At 41.0% G+C, this 6,591-nt stretch overlaps 2 non-coding genes across 2 annotated transcripts; both read right to left on the reverse strand.

Moving 5' to 3' along the window:
- Positions 1-712: 712 nt before the first annotated feature.
- Trnag-ucc lies at positions 713-784 on the reverse strand. Its single transcript has one exon. It is a non-coding gene; the product is annotated as a tRNA-Gly (tRNA).
- A 277-nt stretch (positions 785-1,061) lies between these two features.
- Trnag-ucc lies at positions 1,062-1,133 on the reverse strand. The gene has a single exon. It is a non-coding gene; the product is annotated as a tRNA-Gly (tRNA).
- Between the last annotated feature and the right edge of the window lie 5,458 nt (positions 1,134-6,591).

Raw genomic sequence — 6,591 nt, forward strand, 5'->3', positions numbered from 1 at the left:
AATTTTCGTCTAGTGGGGGTGTGGGAACTTTTTGGCATACGCCGCCTGCTGGCTTTTTGAATTATCACACATAAATTTCACACACAAAGTAGTTTGGCCCGACTGCAACCGCCCACCCAGCATAACGGACCCCAAAACCAAGCCGATGCGATCCGGAACCCCGAAAGACCTGGGCGAGATCGCCTTTAATTTAATTAGTTGCGCGTGCGACAGCCTCTCCCGATTTCTGGGATCTTCGAGCTGCCGGTTGGCGTTACCCATTGCCCGTTGCCCAGGGTCCATGCTTCCATGTCTCCATGTCTCCATGCTTTCATGCTTCGGTTGGAACGCCTTGTTATTTATGCGTCGCCTTCTTTATGGCTTCCCATATAAATTCTCATTTCGCTTGTCATCATTTTCCGTCCGTTCGCTGGTTTGGTTTCCATTTTCTGGGCGCGTTCAACTGATGCGTTAAGTGCATGGAATTTGGCTGCGAGTTGAGGATCGCTTCAGCAAATTACGAGTATGTGCACTTCGGCCGATTAGTTTAGGGGTGGCAAGTGGTCAGTTAGAGCAATTGAACTTGACATTAAAATTTGACCTTTTATTGGTCATTTTAAAGTAGGAAAATTACAGTTCCATTATCTTCAAAAATAAGATAAGCAATCTTATTAAAAGCATTGGTTGAACATTTCAATTAACTTGATTTGGTGGTGTTAAAAAAATTTCAATGTGCGTCGGCCGGGAATCGAACCCGGGTCAACTGCTTGGAAGGCAACTATGCTAACCATTACACCACCGACGCCACATTTTGGCACCGAATTCACATGTGCTTAAAAATGAACTTTTCTTTTGAATTCAGCATAAAAGTTAAGTAAAAAACAGAATATTTAATCAATTAAGAAATTAGTATTAACATTTCTTCAAATAAAACATAACTTGTTATATTTACGCCAAATAGGTTAGTGGTACCAAATTATTATGAATGTAAATTCCTTTTTGTACCTTCAAATGTATGAATTTATATTCCATGTATTTCGTTTTATATTCAAAAATTTGAGAAATATATAAAAAAAGTCAAGTGCGTCGGCCGGGAATCGAACCCGGGTCAACTGCTTGGAAGGCAACTATGCTAACCATTACACCACCGACGCCACATAATCTTCGCGAGCTAATCACAGCATATAAACTAAAAACTAAGTACAGACAACTAGTTGGGAAAACTACATTGACAACTACATCTGCACTATCAAGCCAATATTTGCCTAGAAGTACAAGTGATTTATGGTTTTTATGGGGTGGCTAGCCTTGGCAATACAAGTGTCGAATCATTTCTCTTCCAGCCTTTTTAATTGGTTCTGTTTAGTAAGCTCTTTCCCTCGGCGGCGACAGGAAACACTTTGTGTAACTATATTTCTTATGTATATAATTAAATCGCATTGAAAACGAATAAAGCAAACAGTCGGCTGATCGATTCACAAAGGCAGCCAGCCGATCCGAACAACATCGGCTTCAACTTGACTTGAGTGTCTGTCGCTGGTTGTTATGGTTGTTGTAATGAACGCCCACCCAGTAAATGTCTTTTGCTGTAATAATTTATTATCACATTTACGTCTTGGCATCGCCAGCAATTAATATGAAAAGTAAACGGTGGAAACAGCAACAGCAACAGAAACAGAAACAGAAAATAGAAAATTAAATGAATGAATCAACCGGGGGGCGAGGGAAGAAAAGCGCCAAGTGATCAATGAACAAAAACCGAGTTGTAGCTCCATCTCCAAAGCAATATCTATCTGTATCTGAGGCCGTATCTTTTGTGTTGGCGTCCGAAACCGCAGAAACAACAATCGGCAGCTTTTGACTTAGTTGGCAAAGCGTTTGCCAATGCAGAAATCCGAAATCAAATTAGCCGCAACACACAGTCGCAGTCTGTAGTTTGTAGTTTGTAGTTTGTCTTGCGTATCTCGCAGATACAGATACTTGTCGCGTTTGTTGTGCTGTGTGGGTTGCCACTGTGGTGTCCACTGTGCTCGGTGCGTAGGTCGCACAAGTCGGCAGCACCCTGTATCCGCGGCGCAGAATAATAAAATTTAACAATTTATTGCATTTGTTGCTTTAATTTGTTGTTGTTACTTGCCCGAAAGCAAAACCAGAAAAAAACGAAAATATTTTTTCATTCACAAAACGGCCGCCGTTGTATGCAAATTGATCGTGTTGTTGTTGCTCTTGTTGTTTTTGTTGCCGATGTTAACTTTAGTTTGGCTCTCTGCAGTAGCTGCTCTGCCAACTTCGCAGTCGACACACTTGGCAAGCGATGTTCGATGATTGCAACAGCAGCAGCAACACAGTAACTGCAACACCAAACAGCAACCAAATGAATGAATTGGGTTTGTGCCTTCGGCCAGGGCATGTTGTTCGTTGCCGTTTCGCCTCTGCCTACGTGGCGGCTACGTGTTGGCATAAATTATATATTAATGCTCTTTGAATGGTGGATTTGAATGGTTATTGGATGGATTAGGACTTTCTTGTGGAAGATGGAAGCACCAGGAAAATTGATAGCAGGTAAAGTGTGCATAGTGGTGATGCTGTTAGGGGAGATTGCAGTCAAAACTGTTAGATTTCATTGTATATTATTTAACTAAGTAAAATTTTATTTTTTTTTAATTAAGTATGTATCACTTTGTTATTATTTTAATATATATATAATATATATTATTACAAATATTATTGCTTAATATACATAGTTCTATATGCGAATGATCTAAAATAATTACTGGTTTAAATATCACTTATATTTAAATGCAGTAGTTTTGCTACAGATAAAAGCATATTTCATTAGAGATTAAAAAGGGTATTCACCAGCAGCTTGCCTTTTAGTTGAAATCTCCACTCGTTTTTTCTGCAATTGCATGCACATTTTATTTATTTAAAGCATTAAACAAAGACACAGACATATGTTCAACTATGGCTGTGGCCCGTGTTGTTTGTGTTCCACTGGCGACATGCAACAAATGTTAGACATTCAATTTGTTGTTGACACTTCATTAGCAAACAAAAAATTAAGCGAACGAAGATGCAGCGGCCAAAAACTGGGTTAAATGTTGCTAAAATTAAGCGAGCCAAGCGAGAAGATGCAGCCAGAGGCAAACCAAGATATGGAAAGTACACCCCATTCCATTCTCATTCCCAATTCCCCTTCCCCTTCCCCAGATGCAAGACTAACCAAATAAAAGCGAGTATTGGGTTACTAACCAACTGGTCGGGAAGTGAAAGAGATATTGGGAATTGGTTAGGGGTGGGCACGCGTTGTTAATGAAGAGGTTTTTCCCTTCGTTTTACGTTATGAATGAACAAACGCATCGTAGTAAACTGCGCCCACGTCGCATCGATGATGAAATCATGAATGAAACGAGGCTCAAGACAAAACTTTGGAAACCCCAGGTGCCAAAAGGGCACGCGAGTCGTAAATGTGGGCAGCAAATGCAAATTGATGGCCGTGGCCAAGATGTTGATGGCAAGATGCTGCCTCTTGGCCATTAGCCAGGCACACCGGAACCGCATTAGCATGTCTGAGATCCAAGATCCGAGTTTCGAGATCCGAGATCCGAAACTTAACAAAAATTCGGGTAACCGGAAAGTGCCTTTCCCCGCGCTTTGTCAATGCAAACAAATTGACTGTCAAATGCGATATTCGTTCAATGAAAACATTTCGAATGCCATCTCGCCATCAATGAAATGTTTCTGCTGCTCAAAAGCTCAGTGGGTAGGAAACGAACTAATCGTCTAGAGAACCGTTTCCTCTATCGGAACTATCATATTTCAGGCGTTTGTCAACGGCTACCATTGTTCGAAATATACGCTTTTCTACTCGGCCTAGAATCGTTTCTTTAGTTGTTTTGGATCGCCACATGAAAGCGGACGAAGAGTATGTTGTTAAATATGTGAGAAAATGCACATTAATGCGGGGATTATCTTAACGTATCTTCGGCCATAAAAGTATCTGACACCAGTAAAATCTAAACTTAAGGTTTTTCGTAATTAATTTGCACTTTGGCGCTATTCATTATGGGTCGCAAAATCTTATCCGTGAATGGCTTATTTCCCACTCCTCCGCCGGTTAGAATGCTTTTTTTGCGGCCATTACAATTTTACGACTTGCCACAGCTGCAATAACAGTAACAACAACTTTAACAACAACTACAACTAGCACTAACCACTTCCCATGGCCAGGCTGACGTCATAAATGCATAAATGCAAGCCGCGATGACATAAATTGCATTTGAATATTGGCCAACAGCGGAAAAATAGGAAAAACAAACCGTAACCCCCGAGTTTAAGTTGAGCTTTGGTTTTGCCGCTTGTCACGATGTCTGACAGCTCTGGGGCATTGATCGATTTTTGCTTGGACTTATGGATTCGCTGGGGAGAGAAGGGTAGCACTCTTTGGCACTTGATAAATTATTTAATATTTGAAGGTGCCCGTAATAGCTGAAAGGAGTCTTATATATTTATATAGAATATGAGACACCATGCTTTGGAATTAATGAAATTTAGTCACGATTGTTCCTGAGGAGTTTAAGACAAGACGTTCAGTAAAAAGCTATTTGAATAAATACTTTTATAAATAATTAAATAATTTCAATGTAGGAGGATATTCCTTCGCATCATAATGGTGTGAATTTCTTTTAATATTTGCCGTATTACTATATTTCTTAAAGTAGTAAATTCAGTTTTATTTAGTACTATAAAAACAATGAATATTCATACCAAAGGAATGATTTGAATATTTCTTTAAAATAAATTCACAGCTGATTTATAAAGTCCCATCATTTCCAACATCAGTTGACACTCGCAGCAGCAGCAGCAGCAGCAGCAGCAGCAAGAACTACGGTCGCAACAAGAGGCACTTTGGTATGGGCGCGTGGGTTGCTCCATTCATAACGACCGAAAATTCGCTGAATGAATTGCAGTTTTGTATCTCTCAGATACACACGCCACCACCAACAACTTGGGCCACATAACGGCATCAAAAGCAGCCAAAAAATAACAAAATAAAAACTGCGCAGAGGAAAAGAGAAGAAAGCCAGCAAGTAGTGCACCGGAGGATTAGGGAGTGGTGGGCGGCTGAGCGGGAGCATTCAATACGCTGATTGGGAACCAGCGACAAAAAGTTAAATAAAACTCGTCGGCGATTTACATAAATCAGCTGCAAATTTGTTCCACTGTTCAAATGCAGTGTCGCCGTCTGTGCGAGCGAGAGGTCCGAGGAAGTGGCAACAGCTTCCACCAGAAACTCACTGACGGCCAAAAGCGACAGACAGACGGCCAAAAAAAAGATCCCAAGTCGCGGCAGTGGCCCAAAGTCAACGCGTGTCGCATTTGGAAAAACTTGCTGCTGGCTTGACTTCTTTTACTTTTATTTACCTTATATTAGTCTCTATTTTTGCGGGGGCCCGTTGGCAAAGCCAAGTTGCTAAGTTTGGTTACAGTTTTCCTCTATATTTCGGGTCGAGTCGGGTGAAAAGGCGAAGAGAGAGATAGGCAGGAAACACAGCGATTGCATTGGCATATGTTATAGGAAAAGTTGGTACTTAAAGGGGATATCTTAACGTCAATATGCCATTTTATAGGCACTTATGTGATATCTTTTTAACAACTTCAAAAAGTTAAGACATCGCATTTATCATTGCAAATGCTCTTTCCTTTTATCAATTATTTTACATTTGATTTTAGAGTAGATATGAGGATATAATTGAACATTTTATTTAGATCCCAATAAAGGGGCTCGACAAAATTTTAAAAAATTAATTATAAAATTCTAAATACCAAGGATAGCTGACTAGAGAGTTTCTGCCAGGTTAAAAGGGCTTTTCAACAACTTTCCGCCCATCTTTAGTTGCCATTTAACCCATCGACAGGCAGATGAGTAAGAGGTGCTGGCTCTGCCCCCATCCCCCCACTAATTGGCCCTCCTGCTCCACAAATTGTCGCGTCTTTCAGCGTTTGACATGGAAGCGAAAATGCCAGCGGACAGTTTTCGGCTTTTGTGCTAACGATATGCGTCTGTCCAAGCCATCAGTTGGCACCAATTGCCAAGGATGATGAGGTGGTGGAGGATGGTGGTCGCTGGTGGTGCCAAGGGGTTTCGGTTGCCGGCGGATGGAGACGCATAAATCTTTGGCCACCCGAGGAAAAAAGAATCTTCATTTCTTTTTGAATTTTCCTGCGTGCGAGTCGAATGATTTCGAACCATGGCGATATGCGGCATGGTTGAGCTCATTAGAAAATATGCGCGTAATTTGTGAGTTTCGGACTTTGAAAATGGAACGGGGAGCAGCTATTTTCTGATTTGTCTGTTTCCCTCCATTGAAATGTGTCAAGTGGCGTGAGCACACAAAAGCCCCTTGATGATTTTGTTAATGGCACAAGGGGAGGGCGCACTTGAAACTTGGCTACCAGACACTGACCACCAATCGAATTTCTCGCAGTCAAAAAAGCTGTGTGTACGAGTATATAGATAAAAAACAAAACACAAATCACAAAGCACAAATCACAAATAACCAAACAACAAGCAGCGGCACTCTGAAAAAGGCAATCCTCGAGTGGGCAGCA

Source organism: Drosophila teissieri, chromosome 3R (genome assembly GCF_016746235.2).
Source record: "Drosophila teissieri strain GT53w chromosome 3R, Prin_Dtei_1.1, whole genome shotgun sequence".
Lineage (NCBI taxonomy): Eukaryota > Metazoa > Arthropoda > Insecta > Diptera > Drosophilidae > Drosophila > Drosophila teissieri.